The following is a 20,275-nucleotide window of genomic DNA, read 5'->3' on the forward strand; positions in this document are numbered from 1 at the left end:
GCTCCTCCACACCAGCCTTCCATTGCAAATTCCTCCATGGATGCATTTTAGAAAGAAAAGAAAAGAAGGAAGGAAGGGAGGGAGGGAGGGAGGAAGGGGGAAAATTACATGCAACTGAGCATCTTGTAGACTTTGGCCCTGAGGCAGTACTGAGTCCAGGATTTCAGGGGCCCTTGGACATGGCGTCTCTAGAGATGTCAGAGGAACCTGTTCAGGGGGATGGAGGTCATTGAGCAGTCATCAGCTTAGCCCCCCGGACTTCAGCTTGCCTCCCCAGCAGCTGACCCAACTCAATCTGCATCGAGGCAGGCCAACTTGCAGGCTCTCCAACTGTGTGTTGTTGTTGTTTTGTAACTAGAAAGTTGTGCAAATTATAGCCACAATTTGCATGATTTCTGCAAATTCTGGGCATAATTTGTGCAAATTTATGCAAATCCTGGGTGTAATTTGCACACATTAAGCAAATTCCAGCTGTAATTTGCACAGTGACACAAACTGTGGCCACAATTTGCACAACACTCTATTTACAAAAAAAGAACACCAAAATTTTTTCCCCAGATTTTTGGGAAAACCTGCAGCTCACCTTGAACATGTAAGCCAAGCCAGGCAGGCAGTGGCAATCCGTTGGTCTGAAAAAGGGCCAGATTTGCAAATGATGGACATCCCTAGGCATCTCAATGGCTCTGCTTAATCTGGGGAATGAAAAACAATATTTTTTTTTAAAAAAAAATCAATGGACAGTATCTAATAGGTCCAATCTGCTTCTCCTGATTCTGTTGCATTTGCAGGTCCCACCACTAGTGCGACGGGGCTTTGGCAGTTCTGAGAATAACCCTGGAAATGAGTGGAAGAGCTCATTTCCAGCTCAGGACAGGTCAGCGGGAGCTCCCTTCGAGGAGCTCCACTGGACTGCCCTGTTCTGGAAATGGGTGTTTCCGCTTCTTTGGGGTTATTCTTAGAAGTGCCCAAGCCCCCGTTGCAGAAGTGGTAGATTCCACGAGTGCTGGGCCCAATAGGCTGTTACCCTCTCTCTGATCTCCTTGAGTACTTTGTGCAAAGTGAGACTGGGAGTTCTTTTAGGGCGGAGAGCCCTCTTCTGATCTTGGGGCCCTGGCAAATGCCCAAACTTGCCACCTTCCAGAGTCAGCCTTGCCCTAAGGGCTCAGAAGGGTAATGCTTTGAATTCTCGCTGAACCGATGTGAATTGGATCATTGGAAATGATTTCAAGGGAGCTTAGTTTTAAGACATCCCCGTGCTGCCTCACTTCCTTTCGAACTATGACACATTCCTTGTGGAGTGCTCCGTCGACACAGTACAGCATGTTGCGGATAGAGATGGGGCAGAAATTCATTCAGTTGACAGTGTAATGCAAATATACCCCCATTTCACACTTTTGAACCAGTATGCGAACCGAAGTGCGGTTATCCTTCAAAATTTGCACTTCTCCAAATTCTGCAATGGTGTTCTCCAATCATAATATGTGTACAAACATGAGCATATTATGGGAAATAGCATTTAAAAATGCATTCTATTAGGAGAATTGCTTGCCCAAAAAAATGTGTGTGTTAGGCAAAAATGCATATCCCCAAATACATGGATTAAGAGAAATGCGCACAAAAATCAGTACAAATTTTCATACAAACTTAAAAAAAAAAAAATCTCAACATTCTGGACAAACTGAATTGAAGATTGGAAAAATGCTCAAAGTTTGGGCCAAAGCAAGGTTACGATTGGGGAAATGAGTAACTGAGAGAAACCAAAACTGACAAATTTGTCCACCCCTAGTCACAGAAGGAGGGCAAGAGGCTATCTTGGCCCAGAATGAGCTGCCCATCTGGTACAGTTTTGTTGAATGGATGGGTCGCTACACTCCTCTGCTATCTTTTGTGACCCTCACCTATCAGGCAGTCATTCTTTCCTTTGCCATATGAAAAGCAAATGAATATAATTGTTGTGAACCGCCCAGAGAGCTCCAGCATTATAGAAATGTAATAAATAAAATAAAATATGCTCACAGATGTATCTAGGGATATATGGATTTTCTAAAATCTATTCTGTACACATTTCACAGATTGCCAGTTGCCTTTCATTCCATCATCCACTCTTTGACAGAATCGGATTTTTTCCAATTTCCCAAATTTGTGCAAATGCACTTGAAAAAATGCACAAATCCCCCCAAATGCACATTTTCATGCTTTAGCCTATGTGCGAAATGCGTACTATAGGCTGGTGTTGTTGTTGTTATTTTACATATTTTTCTATGTGAAATTTGCATTAAAATTCTGGAAAGCATTTTAGAAAATGGTCCGCAAGTCCATGGAATCCATGCGACTCGGGAAAAGTCAGTCCACTGTGGAAACTGCAGATCAGATTAATAGAAATCCAAACTCATTTTATGCTCTTGTAGATTTCTCTGACACCCTTAGATGCCTCTAAATATTCTCTCTGTCTTTCTGTTCATGTCTGTGTGTGTCATCCCCATGGAACGAACCCATTTTGGAAGAGTCGTGGCTTCCATTGAGACAAGAACAGAGTGACTGTATAATGCAGTGTTTGCCTAGCATTGTCTGGCTTCCAAAACAAACAGCTAAATGCGTATTCTGAACCCTCCACTGGTAAAAGAAGCAAATTTAACCCTCCTCCCTCTTGTTTGCAAGAGATGTCTTCGGGGTGTTTGCTGTGACAGCAGGTAAAGGCCCACCATGAAAGTAAACAGATGAGGAAAATCACAAGCTTACAAGAGTAATGAAGATAATGAAAGAAACAATTCAAACATAATTCAGGAGGATGGAGTTGGCCAGATCTAGATATGTGAACTCTCTGGCCACCCTCAACAGGTACATGTCCTCATGAGTCCCTTAACAAGCAAACAAAAGTGTTTCTGATGTTACAGCATCAGTTGTTGAAATGTAATTTTCTCTCAGAGTCTCCATTTGGCTTACAACTTTAGTAAGGCTTCATATCCTTGTACAGTTACCTGGGAGGATGCCCTGTGGAACACAGTTTATTTCCAGGTAAATATGCATAGGATGGCACAGCACTGTTAACCAATGAGCTCTTTAGACAACATCAGAGCCCTCCATCGATCCAACACCTTGTGGGCAAGAGCTAGGCAGGGCGAGAGGAGAACAGAGGTTTTGTGTCTTCCCCTTAAGAAATAAATTCCAGTACTTTCAAAGAACACTTTACTGATTAACTCCAGCTCCAGTCCCAGCTATAACAGCAGTTACCTTCTCCTTTCACAATGCTTCACTCATCCCTCTTCCTACCATGTTCCACCCATGACAAACTTCTCAAAGCTCAAAGTAAAGAGCTTGACAGGATGCAACAAAAGGCTTTTACAGCCTCCCATTCCTCCCGTTGTTTCGCACTTGATGGGTTTCTGAGCCCTTCTAGAAGACTTACCTTCCAGTGGGTGAGATGGGTGAGAGAGAGGCTGATGACAGATCTCCCCTTCCCCCTCTCCTTGATCCTCCCCTCCGTGGCCACCATCCTGTCCCCTTTTCTCCCTCCTTGCCCCTCTCCTGAGGCCACTGTTGTGCCCTTAGTATAAGAGCTGAGCATTCTGTGGCAGCTACAAGGGGTGGGGGAATCCATGTTGGATTTTCCCCTCCCAAGGTTGTGGCTGTTCCAATGGCCTTGGGGGTGGGGGAATCTGCAACAACTTATGGATGCCCCTGGATGCCCTCCCAGGGACCATAGGATTGTTCTGCCCATGGCAGATTCAATTTTTGGGGCTTTAAAAGAGAATCACCACCATGCAGGCCACGTCAATGAATCAATACATTCGGGTCCTTCCCTTCCTACACCAGATTTGATTAAAGGGAAATCCCAAGATGGTGGTCCGTCATTCCTTCCCTATGTGTTTGTTTGATTTATTATATTTTTATCCCAGTTTTCTATCCTAATTACCAGGGTTGCATGGCTACAGATGTTGGGAATTGTAGTCCAATACATCTCGAGTGTTCCAGGTTGGGGAAAGCTGGTGTATAGGAATCATTTGAAAAGCAAGGGATGCAAGGAAGGGCCAAACCATCAAAACATCATTTCTGCCTCTGAGGAGCAGCTGGCAACTCCTCCGTGGCATTTTCACAGGACTTAGACTGGGGTGGGGGAATAGGTAACACTTCTAGCTCATTGAAATTCTGCCTTTTTCATGGTCCATGACATGATTTACTCCTCATGGGAAGGCCTTATTCTCTTGGGCCAGGCAGAACATGGGAGAAGAATCTGCATGCGACATGGGACCGGGAGGGGGGGCGTTGAAAGACGGGGGATATAATACTGAACAAGACAGTATAATCTTACACCTGGCAGAGGATTTACAAATATTCAAAGCCACACAGCCCTATGGCAAGCTGAAGCGACCCTGGAAATATCAGCCTGGGTACGTGCAATGAGCAGAGTTACAGGGCAGTGACTGATTTATGAGCCATGCTCAACAATTACCCCACCAAGTTTGGGGAGGCTGTTACTATAAAGGGTGTTGATTCCCCCTCCTTCAACTGGACCATTTCTGCTTTGTAGAAAACCTAGAAAGAAACAGTCAGGGCGGGGTGGGGGGATGTGGGGGGCAGGGAATAGAGCACAAAGAACAATGACTCCAGCTGTTTTTTATATGAGATGGGAACACTGGAAGCACACTGTGTTTTCAAATGCATCTTGCACGGTTCTTCCACAGGGCTTTCTGTCCTGGGTTTCAAAATTAGATCAAGCAAGTTGACTGCATGCTCGGGCTGTCACTGACCAAGACTCACCTCATAGAATCATAGAATAGTGGGGATGGAAGGGCCCCATAAGACCATCGAGTCCAACCCCCTGCTCAATGCCGGAATCCAAGTCAAAGCATCCCTGACAGATGGCTGTCCAGCTTCCTCTTGAATGCCTCCAGTGTGGGAGAGCCCACCCTCTCTCTAGGTCATGGGTTCCGTTGTCATATTGCTCTAACAGTCAAGAAGTTTTTTCCTGATGTTCAACCAGAATCTGGCTTCCTGCAACTTGAGCCCATAATTCCGTGTTCTGAACTCTGGGATGATCGAGAAGGCATCCTGGCCTTCCTCTCTGTGGCAACCTTTCAAGTACTTGAAGAGTGCTATCCTATCTCCCCTCAGTCTTCTCTTCCCAAGGCTAAACATGCCCAGTTCTTTCAGTCTCTCCTCACAGGGCTTTGTTTCCAGTCCCCTGATCATCTTCATTGCCCTTTCTGAACCTCTCCAGTTTGTCTACATGCTTCTTAAAGTGTGGTGCCCAGAACTGGACACAGTACTCCAGATGAGGCCTAACCAGTGCTGAGTAGAGGGGAACTAGTACTTCATGGGATTTGGAAGCTATGCTTCTATTAATGTAGCCCAAAATAGCATTGGCCTTTTTTGCAACCACATCACATTGTTGGCTCATATTCAGCTTGTGACCTACAATAATTCCAAGATCCTTCTCGCTTGTAGTATTGTTGAGCCAAGTATCCCCCATCTTGGAAGTGTGCATTTGGTTTCTTTTCCTCGGTGCAGAACTTGGCATTTATCCATGCTAAATTTCATTCTGTTGTTTTCTGCCCAGTGCTCCAGCCTATCGAGATCCCTTTGAATTTTGTTTCTGTCTTTCAGCGTATTAGCTATCCTGCCCAATTTTGTGTCATCTGCAAATTTGATCAGCATTCCCTGCACCTCCTCCTCCAAGTCACTAATAAAAATGTTGAAGAGCACTGGGCCCAGGACTGAGCCCCGAGGTCCCTCGCTCGTAACCTCTCTCCACTTTGAGGAGATCCCATTGATAAGCACTCTTTGAGTCCGATTCTGACACCTGCATGTCTTATTGTTATTTTAGTTACAGAATTTATACCTTGCACTTTTCAACAAAGTGCTATGGATGGACTCACCTCTGTCTGTCCCTGCCGGGTGCTTGCTGAACCACCACCTGCCCCAGCTCACCACGCTGCATGAGCTGCCGGACAGCCCAACAAGCCCCCAGCGAGCACCCAGCAGCCATCCGACCCCTTGCTGAGCCACCATTTCGGGAAACAACAGCAGCTTGGGGTTTTCTGTAAAATTCTGCAAAAATGGCAGCCGGTCTTGCTTCTGAATATGTTGGAGCTTAAAGCAAGGCATCATTGGTTGATCATAAATGTCAGGGGGGGTTCATATTTATTTATTTATTTCATTTCATTTCTATACCGCCCAGTAGCCGAAGCTCTCTGGGCAGTTCACAAAAATTAAATCCAAGCAACACACAATAAAAAAAATTAAAATATACAGAACATTAAAACCACAATATAACAATACAACCACAATAAAACCTAGCAGCAGTGCAGAAATACAGATTTAAAACAGCAAAGATAAAAATTTAGAAAGCTAAAATGCTAAAATGCCTGGGAAAATAAAAAGGTCTTCACCTGGCGCCGAAAGGAATACAATGTAGGCGCCAGGCGAACCTCACTAGGGAGCTCATTCCAGAGCCGGGGTGCCACAGCAGAAAAAGCCCTCCTCCTAGTAGCCACCCGCCTCACTTCCTTTGGCAGGGGCTCACGGAGAAGGGCCGCTGACAATGATCTTAAGGTCCGGGCAGGCACATATGGGAGGAGGCGATCCTTCAGGTAACCTGGCCCTAAGCCGTTAAGGGCTTTGAATGTTAACACCAGCACTTTGAATCGGGCCGGAAATGGACTGGCAGCCAGTGCAGCTGGAAAAGTACTGGCATAATATGAGCTCGCAGGCCAGTCCCTGTTAACAATCTTGCTGCCCTATTTTGGACCAGCTGAAGTTTCCGGACCGTTTTCAAAGGCAGCCCCACGTATAACGCATTGCAGTAATCCAGACGAGAAGTTATCAGAGCACGGATAACTGTAGCAAGGCTATCTCTGTCCAGATAAGGGCGTAGTTGGTATACCAGCCTAAGCTGATAAAAAGTGCTCCATGCCACTGAGTTCACTTGTGCCTCAAGTGACAGTTCTGGATCCAAGAGCACCCCCAAACTACGAACCTGATCCTTTAGGGGGAGTGCACCCCCCTCCAGAACAGGTTGAATATCACCTAGCCGGGCAGACGAACCACCCACTAACAGTACCTCCGTCTTGTCTGGATTGAGTTTCAGTTTATTAGCCCTCATCCAGTCCATTACCGTGCCCAGGCAGTGGTTCAGAACAGCCACTGCCTCACCTGGTTTTGATGAGAAAGAGAGGTAGAGCTGGGTGTCATCCGCATATTGATGGCACCTCAGCCCACACCTCCGGATAACCTCCCCCAGCGGTTTCATGTAGATGTTAAACAGCATGGGGGATAAAATAGAGCCCTGTGGAACCCCATGGCATAATTGCCATGACACAGAGCAGTAATCCCCTAGCACCACCTTCTGGAATCGGCCATCCAAGTAGGAGCGGAACCACTGTAGTGCAGTGCCTCCTACTCCCAACCCAGACAACCTATCCAGAAGGATACCATGGTCGATGGTATCGAAAGCCACTGAGAGGTCCAGGAGAATCAACAGGGTCGCACTCCCCCTGTCCCTCTCCCGGCAGAGGTCATCCCACAGAGCGACAAAGGCAGTTTCCGTTCCAAAACCAGGCCTGAAGCCTGATTGAAATGAATCTAGATAATCCGTTTCATTCAAGAGTGCCTGGAGCTGTCCTACAACCACCCGCTCAAGCACCTTGCCCAGGAAGGGGATGTTGGCCACTGGCCTATAATTGTTAACATCCTCTGGCTTTTTCAGGAGTGGTCTAATTACTGCCTCTTTTAAAGTGGCAGGCACCACTCCCTCTCTCAAGGAGGAATTTACAACCTCCTGGACCCAGCCGGACAACCCCTCCTTGTTTGATTTAATAAGCCATGAAGGGCAAGGGTCAAGCACACAAGTGGTCGATCGCACTTGGCCAAGCACTTTGTCCGCATCCTCAGGCCTCAGTAACTGAAACTCATCCAATAAAACTGGACCAGACGGTGCTCTGAACGCCTCTACCAATGGAACTGCATTAATGGTGGTGTCCAATTCATGACGAATCTGAGCGACTTTATCCTCAAAGTGCCGTGCAAACTCGTCACAGCGTGCTACCGAGGGTTCCACCGTCTCTCTCCCTGGTGCAGAATGTAACAGGCCGCGAACCACTCAGAAAAGCTCCGCTGGACGACACTGAGAAGATGCAATGCCGGTGGAAAAGAACTGCCTCTTTGCCACCCTCACCGCCACAGAGTAGGCTCGATAGTGGGCTCTTACCTGTGTTCGGTCAGACTCAGCACGAGTTTTCCTCCACCTGCGTTCCAGCCGTCTCCCCTCTTGCTTCATTGCCCTCAGCTCAGGTGTATACCAAGGAGCTGGCCGGGCTCTGCTCAGAGGGAGAGGGCGCTTGGGTGCGATCGTGTCAACCGCCCGAGTCATCTCTGCATTCCACAGAGCGACCTGGGCTTCGACAGGAGCACCAGCCACACCAGCAGGAAAATCCCCCAGAGCCCTCTGGAATCCATCGGAATCCATTAATCTCCGGGGGCGGACCATTTTAATAGGTCCCCCACCCTTGCAGAGGGGAAAGGCCGCCAGGAGTCTAAACCTCAGCAGGAAGTGATCTGACCATGACAAAGGGACAGATGTTAATTCCTCCACTTTCAGATCACCATCCTCCTGCCCAGTCGAGAAAACCAGATCAAGCGTGTGTCCTTTTGTATGCGTTGGGCCGATGACATGTTGGGACAGCCCCATGGTTGTCATGGTGGCCATGAAGTCCTGAGCCGCCCCGGATACAGTGGCCTCGGCATGGAAGTTGAGATCCCCCAGGACCATCATCCTAGGGGTCCTCAACACCAAGTCCGAGACCACCTCCGTCAGCTCAGGCAGGGAGTCTGATGGGCAGCGGGGTGGGTGGTATACCAACAGAATCCCCAATCTGTCCCGGGTACCCAACACAAGGTGCAAACACTCAGGATCTGCGCTCGAATGAGCAGGAAGCCTGGAGAGGGTGATTGAATTCCTATAGACCACGGCAACCCCCCCTCCCCAACCCTCAAGTCGGTGTTGGTGCTGCACTGAGTACCCAGTAGGGCACAGCTGGGAGAGAGTGACCCCTCCCAGTTCCCCCACCCAGGTCTCAGTAATACATACCAGGTCAGCCCCCTCATCCACAATCAAATCATGGATGAGGGAGATTTTATTTTGGACTGACCTGGCATTCAGCAGCAGGACCACCAGACCTGAGGGCAGACTGGTAAGGCTGCCAGGAACCATCAGGTTGGGGGAAGAACCAGAAGAGGGGACAGCTGTAAGGTGTCTAGCCCCTCTTCTCCTCAGCTGGCCTGTTAATCCCACAACGCCATACCTCCCCCTGCCTGTGACCACAGTTATGGTGGCACCTCTCTGACTCCCTGAGTTGCCCAATAGTCCTCCCAGGCACATATTAAAATGTTAAGATATAAATAGCACAACAGTTTAAAAGAATATAAAAGATAAAAGAGATAAAAGAGAACAGCAGCTAAGAAGGAGCAGATAAAGTCCACGTTTGCCCCTTATATAGGCAGGGCAGGGTAGGTCAGCTACATAACACTTTGTCCAAAAAAGAGGACAAAAAGGGGCCATGGATTTGCATAACAATTGCATATGCCACTGTATATGTATAGATGCAAATTTAGAACTGACGACTGCCGTTTCAGTGGAAATATCATGCATCACACCAGAGTTGGGGGAAAGGTGATCAGGTGAGCAGTGCTCAGTCTGCTTTCCAGGTGCTGATACCTGAGGATGGGCAACTTCAAGGCCCTTCCTCCGGTTCTTTCTTTTTAAGATGTGGACAGGATGGCCCTCCAAAGAAAGGATGCCTTCAAACAGAGGATGGTCCTCTGACAGCCCTACAAATAGAGAACTGTCCTTTGTAAAAAACGGGGGAATGGGGGAGACTTTCTCTGAGGTAGCCAGAACCAAGGACCCACAGTGCCCGGCTTTAGAGGTCAAAGCCAGTTACTTGAACTGGTCTCAGAAACACACTGATATCAGGAACAGATGAAAGAGGCAGCGATGCTTTGGGGCAAGGAAATGAACACTGTGGAGGCCCATCTTCCTTTCACAGCTTGCCTGCCAGCCAGCCCACAGCTCAGAGTCCTTTCCTCAAGCCCTGTCAGTCTCCTCCAAGCACGCTGTCAGCAGTTTAAGACATCACTCCGAGCCTTCAGCACTCTGACACCTTCCCTCATACTTCACATTCTCACACCCACTCCACCGAGAGAGACGATTCCCAGCAAAATATTTAAACAGCTCCTTCTGAAAACACCGGGAGGATTAATATTCAGCATATGAGCGGTACACCCATGGCACCTCTCCGGGGAAAAGGAAGGCACATCCCAAGTCCCACCTTGAGAATAGCTGGGCTTTTCAGAGTCCTAGGAGTTTGTGCCTGTCATCTCAGGCTACTTCAGAGACAATAGTTTCCACCCATCAACACCACCAAGTAACTCTAATGGGGTGTTTTTGATAGAGACTCTTCCATCAATCAAATAAGAACTTCCTTCTTTTGCTTTTATGCCCAAGGTCAGCATACCTCCTCCCACACGCGCTCACACACACACACACAAATCGGGGGCATTGCTAGGCACTTAAAAGATCTGAGGCCCAGGTCTACAGGACACAAACCTGCATAAAATTTGTATATGCTAATTTAGATAAGCAAATTGAAAAGTAATTGCTAGGATTTAGGGATGTCAGAGAAATCTTAACAGATTCAAATGAGTTTTCTATGAATCCGGCCTGTGGATTCCACAGCAGACCGGCTATTTCCAAGTCACGCAGATTCCGCAGACCTTAAGACCAGTTTTTCACATTTGGGGGAGAATTTGTGCTAATTCACACTAGTGCTAATGGAAAATAGTGCACTAGCACAAGTGTGCATTAGCGCTAATGAGCACTTGCGCTGATGCAAATTAGCACAAGTAGAATGAAATTCTGGTGGGGAAAAAATCTGATTCCTTCAATGAGCAAATGATGGAACAAAAGACACCTGGCCATCCCTGAAACACAGACAGAATGGATTTAACAAAATCTAGTTTAAAAAAAATCCCTACTACGAATTTTAAAAATGTCACAGAAGGGGAAGCCAGCCAAATAATTTCTCATACAGACAACCTCAGTTCCTCAGTTTACTTGCACCCTGCCCCAGATCATCCCAAATCTAGAGGGTGGCTGGTAGGGTTTTTTTATGAGCAATTCACACACACACACACCCTGAAAATGACAATGTCTGCACCAAACTGGAGCTTCAAAAATTCTACAGAGCAGTAATCCAAAAGCACTCTACATTAGGGTGGGGGGTGGGGTTGTTGCAGCATGTGTGGGGGCTAAATGCCCACAGCTGCAATCTCCCTTGATAGGGCTGGCCCAAAACATTTTGTTGCCTGAGGTGAAGAAGAAGATACACACATCTCATTCCATATAAAAAAAGTCGACTGGACTGGCAGATGAATGTGTCTTCAACACTGATGATGTGACAGCATCTTCCACTGCACCTGAAAGCAGCAGACTAACTTAGGGGGCATAGAGCAGGCCACATGGCACACAGGTCTTTCGTCCAACACCTTGCTGCCACCTCCCAGCATCAGCTGCCTCAAGCAACTGCTTGACTCTGCCTTATGGCAAGGCCAGCCCTGCCCCTTGAAAATCGCCCCCAGCATGGCAGTTAAGCTAAGAAAAAAACATTCCATTGGCACCAATGGACACTCAAGGTCTTGGGGAATGTTCTCAGGGTTGGGCCCTCATGGGCCCAGGCTTAGCAATGCTGCAATGCCCCTGCCCCCCTCCCCTTTGTGTCTGAGCTAGGGCTGGGGGAGAAAGTTGTTCGGTTCATGGTTTAATGTGAACTTACCAGATTTCATGCTTTCAAAACAGTACACAAACTGAAACTCAATTATCCTTCAATATGCATACTTCTCCAAATTTTGCAATGGAGTTTTCTATTTTTAAAAAATGCATACCAAAATGCATAATTTAGGGGAAAGTGCACACAAAAATGTGCATAGTAGTGGAAAGTGGAAATGGCCTTCAGAAATGCACTGTATTAGGAAGATCGCCTGCAAAAATCTGTGTATTAGGCAACATTGCATACAAAAATGCATGCATTAAGAAAAATGTGCACCAAAATGCTTATACATTTTCATGCAAACTTTTTTTTCTCAGTGTTTGGGATGAACCAAATTTAAGACTGGAAAAATTCTCAAGGTTTGGGATGAACCAAACTTAAGACAGGAAAGATGTGAAATTGAGGGAAACTAAGATTGACGGATTCGTCCAACCCTCAGCTCTCCAGCCTCAAACAAAATGGAATGCTGTAAACATACACACAGAGAGATTGTACATGTGTAAAATTACATTTAAGAAACCACAAGTGATCATGGGATGCTGGCTGACTGTTAGGGGGGGAAACAGAAAACCAGGTTGGAGGAGGAATGGAATGGAATATCCCGGAATAGGGCTTGGTTGGTTGGCTGGCTGGCTGGCTGGCTGGAACCCTGAACAGGATTACTCCACACTGCAACATTTTGTTTCAGGGCCCAATGGTCTCCTTCCCTTATTCTTTTAAAGTGTTGCTGCAACAAATATCCTGCAGCTTCATCAGCACTGGTCTGTGCCAAAAGCCATAAAATAGGGAGGCCATGTGTCCTCTTTTAGAGAGGCTGTCCTCTGTTTTGAAGGTGTCCTCTGTCTGAAGGGCTACCAAGACCAAGTTGAAGATAAAGAACCAACAGAAGGCAGAGCAAAAGGGCCTTGAAGTTTCCCATCCACAGCACCTGGTCAGCAGCCTGAGCAAGGCACACCGGTCAGCTCAGCACGGTCTTCCACGCTATGGTGAGATGTCCTGTATTTCTATTCAAATTGTAATAATTATTTCTACATTTGCATCTATGCCTATAAATCAGCACATGCAGATTGTCCTCTTTTGTCCTCTTTTGGGGTGATACATGTCCTCTTTTTTGGCAATTCATAAGCTGAATATGAGCCAGCAATGTGATGTGGCTGCAAAAAAAGGCAAATGCTGTTTTGCACTGCATTAATAGAAGCATCGCTTCCAAATCCCGGGAAGTACTAGTTCCCCTCTACTCAGCACTGGTTAGGCCTCATCTGGAGTACTGTGTCCAGTTCTGGACACCACACTTTAAGAAGGATGCAGACAAGCTGGAGAGGGTTCAGAGAGGGCAACGAAGATGGTCAGGGGACTGGAAACAAAGCCCTATGAGGAGAATGAAAGAACTGGGCATGTTCAGCCTTGAGAAGAGAAGACAGGATAGTGCTCTTCAAGTACTTGAAAGGTTGTCACAGAGAGGAAGGCCAGGATCTCTTCTCCATCATCCCAGAGTGCAGGACACGGAATAATGGGCTCAACTTACAGGAAGCCAGATTCCGGCTGAACATCAGGAAAAGTGTCCTGACTGTTAGAGCAATATCACAAAGGAACCCATTACCTAGGGAGGTGGTGGGCTGTCCCACACTGGAGGCATTCATGATGAGGCTGAACAGCCATCTGTCAGGGATGCTCTGACTTGGATTCCTGCATTGAGCAGGGGGTTGGACTCGATGGCCTTGTAGGCCCCTTCCAACCCTACAATTCTATGATTCTATGATTCTAAGCAGCCACAGCCAGTGCCATTTTAAATAAAGGCCTTCATATTTGGTGGTTGAAAGGAAAACCTTTCTTTGCCTCTTTCTTGCTCTCCTTCCCGTTCCAACTCTGGAGACCAGGTGTTTTCATCCCCCCGCCCCTGCCCTCACCCTGAAGAATCGGGGCAGTGGTGTAAGAGAGAGGCAGGCTTGCTATAATTAAGACACCACACTGTTCCCATTAGAGTCACCAACAGCTGAGGCCGGGACTAAGGTTTCATAGGAGATTTTACGACTTCTCCCATTTTCAAAGGATCTAGTTTAAGCGCTCCCCAGGCCTGGCCGTTGGGAGTCAGTGGCACTGGAGCATTCGCCTCTGTGAAAAGCTGCTGACCCAGATAACTAGGGTGGTTCACCCCTCAAGGAGCCAAGTGGCGGGCTTGGCCAGCCAACAAAGCCCCCACTCTTGGCACACTATGCCCGAGAATGAATGAGAGAGAGAGAGAGAGAGAGAGAGAGAGAGAGAGAGCAGCCTGCTGGCACCTGGGGAGAATTAGTATTTGTCAGTGCTGAAAGCAATTGGCTTTGGGGTAGCATGCTAGGCACAGTATGGAAACCCCGTGCAGCACCCTCCAAACCAAATAAAGCCAAACTGTCCCGGAAAGTCAAGGAAGCGTTAAGGGCAGCTGTTGGTGCCAATGCAAGCAAGCTCCTCAAAGGAGAGCTGTCAATATGTGTTCCAACAGCAACTCTCATCAGCCCTAGCCATCATAGCCAATGGAGGGGGACGATGGGACTTGCACTCTAAAAGCACAAGGCACGCAAGATCACAAAGCTGTCTGTTTCTTTCTGTGCAAGGCCAACTTTTCAGAGACCAACTCCTTCTTCAGAAGCTCCCTGCGCTAGTCCACCCAGCTCCTTGGCATGGTGCGGGATAGTAGGAAAGTTAGTGGATATATATATTTCCTTACAGATGGATGGGTACCACTGAAATATATAACTGCTGATTGGAATTTTCTTTTGGAGGACTTTCTACCTGGATCTAGCTGGTCTAACCAGAGGAGCATTAATACTTTTTGCCCACAGTTACATGGGTTTGTGCCCTGATAATCAAATACTATGCCTTCTGGATTTATGCTGAGAAAGTTTGCCTAATTGTTAAATATGCTACTAAAGAAGAATGGAGAGCTGAGACATGTCTGGCATTGATTTATGTGCATTGGTATTCGATTGTATACGTTGGTTTGTTGACAACAACCAGCTTTTTCTCTCCTTCACCATGCATAGGATGTGAATGCGGAATTTTAAGTTGTTGCATTGCAATGTTTGGTCATTGTATATTATTTTAATTTATTCTGTTATGAATATTTATATAGTCCATTGCACACTTCTATGTATAAACTTTCCCATTCTTCTAGCAATGTTGTCATTTTTGTTATGACCTTTTCAGGTTGAAGTCCGAGTTTGAGTGGCCATTCCTCTGCTTGAGAGTCAGTGTTTGGTCATCAACTGATGAATATGCCAGAGATGTACACAGCCTGTGTGAACAGGCATACAGACAAGGGGAACAAAAGTTCTTGTTAAGCACCAACCACAAGAGCAGCCAAAGTGTTATCTCAGGGAGTCCATCTTCCTACATCCATTGTGGACAAAAGATTACTACATAGTCTGGAAAAATCTCACTATGCTGGAATAATGTCAAAAATGTAATACAAGCCTCTTCTCTACTATGATACAGGGATGTCCGTCACCAGGAAATCCAGCCCTTTTTGGCCTCATCAGATTTCCACAGTGCCCATGACTTGGCTTGCATTTGCAAGCTAAGCCATGAGTTTTTCCCAAAATCCAGGAACTTTTTCCGTTTAAAAAAGTTTGCACAAATTCGTGCAAACTGCAGCTGCAATTTCTGTAATTTGGGCAAATTACAGGCAAAATTGGCCTAAATTATGGCCAAATTAGCACAAATTACGGACAGAATTAGCACAAATTATGGCCAGAAGTAGTGCAAATTACAGCTGGAAGTAGTGCAAATTATAGCCAGAATTAGTGCAAATTGCAGCTGTAATTTGCGCAAATTTCTATTGATGAAAGTTAAAACCCATGGAAAATCAGCACACTGGCCTAACTGAATGCAGATCAAATTGGGCTAGTTTGCAGGAAATGAGCTGAAGTCCAGGGGGGTGGGCTGATGAAAGCTCAGTGAGCTCTACTCCCTGGACAGATTCTTTTGACATCCCTGCTAGGTTATATATATATATTTTTTTCCACTTGTCTATTTGCTGCAGCGGTAGAGGATGGCACAAAATGCATATAGAATCTGTGCTTTTTGGACATTGATGGGCAATTTGATTTTATCCCATCCAAAAAATGGTTAATGGGCCAGGTCCTTCAAAATGTTGATGCTGCTGAACTGTTTGACTGCCGAAAACCATGAGTGCCTTTTGTGCAGATAGGCATGTTCTTGCAGAGGAAAGCTTAGATAATCAGTATGCCAGTTGCTTAAGTCCCTCATTTCACAAATACAATACAAAATGGGTCCCACGGTGCTCAAAGGCTGCAAAGGTTAAACACTTCGTTCCGGCACATAAAGTTTATATTCACTCACACACGCAAAGGAACTCCCATTAACCGAACCGACATTCTGCTTATGTCCAGGAGACAGACTGGGAATCAGCAACACATAAAGCCATGTTGACTTACAAGGTGAAGTTTGCTCTGTAACCCAAAGTACAGATTAGGTAAAGTTGATGTTGTGTCAGGGAGGGTCATCCTTGAGCTAAAGACTTTGCCATCTTCTAAGGAAGCAATGGGAAGAAGATAGATCGGTAGGGATGTCAGAGAATTCCGTGACGGATCTTGGTGAGGCCGAATGCCAGTGCATTCAGCCCCCCGAAATCCATCGTGAAACGGCCTGCCACCCCCCCGCCCCCCGCAGATCCCCTCTGGGATGAGACTTACCTGGGGCGGATGTTCTGGACGGCGGCGGCTCCAGCGGCGGCTTTGGTGGTGGCAGCGGCAGCGGCTGGTCTTCCAACCGGCAGCCGCCGCCGCCATTTCCAGTCTGTGTCTTTTTCTTTCTTTTTTCCCCCATGGCATAGACGTGATAGGCTATGTAAACACTTACGTAGCCTATCACGTCTGGGTTTAAAAAAAAAAAAGCATACGCAAATGGCGGTGGCTACGGCCGCCACCATTTGCGTTTCTTATTTTTCGCCGTCTTAGTCTACGTCAATATTTACGTAGACTAAGACGAAGAAAAGAAAGGGGAACGCAAATAGTGCCCACTACGCTAGTGGTAGCCGCCGCCATTTGCGTACGTGTTTTGTTTTTTTTTTACCCAGAGCCCTCCGCGGCCAGAAATCCGGCTGCGGACGGCCCTGGCCTGGGCCTGGCTGGCCGCTCCGCAGAGCTGCCGCGGAGCACAGCCGGCCGTCGAGGATTCCAGGGGGGAGGACCGGATCGCTTCCCCCCCGTTAAGGATTCTGGGGGGAGGGACGGAACGCCTCCCCTCCCACCATGAACAGAATCCGCGAAAAGGTAAGTCACTTTCGTACATCCCTATAAGATCGGGATTACAGGTAGAACTCGGGATGATTTGCAATTGATCAGCAAGTTCCCAGCTTCGAATTGCTTAACAGTAGCAACAACAAAAGGACTTTTGCATTCAGGGCTGGCTCCAGGTTTCGGCAGGCCCTTGGGCAAGACACCCTCAATGGACCTCCTCTTCCCATGGGTTGACCTTCTCACCATCATTGTCACCAGCTGCATTTGCTCCTCGTGCCCTTACTCAAAGGCAGCTGCCAGCGTGATCACAGCACTCCGGTGCTGAAGGAGCTGCACTGGCTACCAGTTGTTTTCCAGGCCAAATTCAAGGTGTTGGTTTTGACCTTTAAAACCCTACACAGTTCCAGCCCAGCCTATCTCAAGGAGCACCTCCAGCAACACCAGACAGGCCGCTCAACAACATCAGCCTCGGATGGCCTTCTCTCTGTCCCATCAGCCAGGACAGCTAGGCTAGTGAGAACGAGGGAGAGGGCCTTCTCTGTGGTGGCCCCCACTCTGTGGAACTCCCTCCCTAGGGAACTCCACCATGCCGCCTCTTTAATGAGCTTCTGCCAGGCATTGAAAACGTGGTTGTTCAGGCAGGCATTTGGGGTGGGTTAGGGTATTTTTAGAACACAATGTTTTAATGCTTAATTTTACTGTTTTTGATTGTTGTATTGTTGTACATCACCCAGAGTGGCCGGGTGACCAGCCAGATGGGTGATTAAGAAATTAATTAAATAAATACATACATACCATTTGTCCCACTTGCTTGCTTGACAGGCAGAGAGCCAATTAGGAAGTAGGCAGGGGCATCTACAGCTCCTCCTTCTCACCTCCACCACTGTCTGGGCCAGAGTGAACAATGTGATGGTGAAGAGAAGGAGCAACTCCAGAGGGCTCCTGTCAGTGGGCCCCTGCTGGGTTGTGGGCCCTTGGCAGGTACCCAGCCATGCCAACCTTTTCCCCTGACCATATTTGCATTGAAATTTAGCTGTTGGATTGAAGAAAGTTTGGGGTAACCAGGCGTGGACTTTTCTATGAAAGGACAATGAGTGAGCTCAGTTCTGTTCTGATATTGAGAACAAATTCCTGGGATCCTTGGAAGAAAAGCAGGATATATATGTAATAATAATAATTCTTAACTTACATGGGATTTTAGTTTTTTAACTGTTGGTAACCTGGCTTACTGGTTAAGACGCTGAACTGCAGACCGGAAGGTTGGCAGGACAGCAGTTCGAGACCCGAGTGCCGCGTGACGGAGTGAGCTCCCGTCTTCAGTCCCAGCTTCTGCCAGCCTAGCAATTCGAAAGCAAGAAATTGCAAGTAGATAAATAGGTACTGCCTCGGCGGGAAAGGTAACAGCGTTCCGTGCACCTCGGTGTTCAGTCATGCCGGCCACATGAACACGGAAGTGTCTTTGGACAGCGCTGGCTCTTCAGCTTAGAAATGGAGATGAGCACCACACCCTAGAGTCGGACACGACTGGCTGGGGACACCTTTACCTTTTTTAACCTGCCCAAAGAACATTAGTGATTGGGCAGATTAGAAATGTAATAAATAAATAATAATCATGCATTCAGCCACTGAATTGCCGTCCCTCCTCTTCATACCAATGGCGCTCGCTCTGGTATCGGAAAGCGCTGGCCAAACCCTTCACCTCTTAGTCAGTAGGTGACTGACTTCTACGAATTGCCGGCAAGTGACCAGCCCAAAGGACATCTGTTGTAAGGAAATGATGCTCCTTTGCTCAGCACCACCCAAAATGACACTCCCTGAAACTGGTGCATTTCTATAACTTAAGGTGCCTTGTTTCCTTGGACGCCCAGCCTGACTGTCTAGTCCCAGCCGGTTCAGCTGATCCTTAGAGAAACAGCTCTAGGGCGCTTATCTAACGGAAGATCCTGCCCCTTTGATCATGGCCAGGCAGTAATAACAACACCCTGATACATATGTAGCATCTTCCACGCATAGAAAGCCCAACGCCCTTTGCGAGCCTTAATTATGCGCTGCAACGCCCCTCGCTGATTGCTCTCATAATTATCTGACTGTCAGCTTCAAAGCAACGTCTAATGATGGGAGCCTGGGACAAGTTTTAGCGGCTCCTGACGCCATCTCCCGAGAGCCTCTGCCAAATCCTGTGGAACTCCAGGTTTTCCAGCCTCTGCATCCTGCATGTCAAGAGTTCATGCCGAGGGTGGGGACCCCAAGTGGCATCTCGTTGTGGGCAACCGTCCTGGCTGCTCAGCTTTCAGGGCCCTGCTGTGGAACCCTGCTTCAGCAGCACTGCATGGGCCTCCTAAGAAGGCAGTGTGGTGCAGTGGTTACAGCAGCCTTCCCCCAACTGGCGCCCTCCAAATGTGTTGGACTACAACTCCCATTACTCCCCACCCAGCATGGCCAATGGCATTGCAGTTCAAGTCGCAGGGCTGGCCCAAGACATTTTGCTGCCTGAGGCAGAGCGGCAAATAGTGCTCCCCTCCCCCACAAGTGAAGGTACATAGTAACCAGAGTTAGCTGAATTATTTTGGTATGTGTGCCAGAAAATGTCATAAGCCCCTCTCCCCTTCCATGGCAGTAGCAATACAATAATGACACGGTAAATAACTAGCAATGTACTGCCCTTTTGTGACACCCAAAATTTGCTGCCTGAGGCGGCTGCCTCATTCTGCCTCATGGTAGGGCTGGCCCTGCCAACTCGTCTGGAGGGCACCAGCCCATGTGGGCCAGGAATTATGGGAGCTGTAGTCCAACACATCTGAAGACTACCAGCTTGGGGAAGCCTGAGTTAGAGCATCAGGCTAAGACTCCCCGCTCAGCCATGAAACTCACTGGATATCCCTGGGACAGTCACTCACCCTCTCTCAGCCTTACGTACCTCAGAAGGTTGTTGTGAGGATAAAATGGTGGGGATAGTTCTGTCCACTTGCTCTTTAACAAGTAAACTCACTCCCATTTGCCTGGTGTAATGTCCAGTGAGTGAAAAGGCCTTAGGAATGTGGAAAACTGAACCAAACGGGGCCAATTCAGGTCCATTTTCATTCATTCCTTCATGAAGGAAGAGGGACATAGACATGGGTAGGAAGGGCATTCCCAGTTGGGGCCAGGCCTGGATAGGAATATTGTTATTGATAGGGATGTACCAACATTTCCAATTTCTTCATAAACAGGATG

This window comes from Heloderma suspectum, chromosome 13, assembly GCF_057233095.1.
Source record: "Heloderma suspectum isolate Gila_16-S chromosome 13, 16-S_ref, whole genome shotgun sequence".
NCBI lineage: Eukaryota > Metazoa > Chordata > Lepidosauria > Squamata > Helodermatidae > Heloderma > Heloderma suspectum.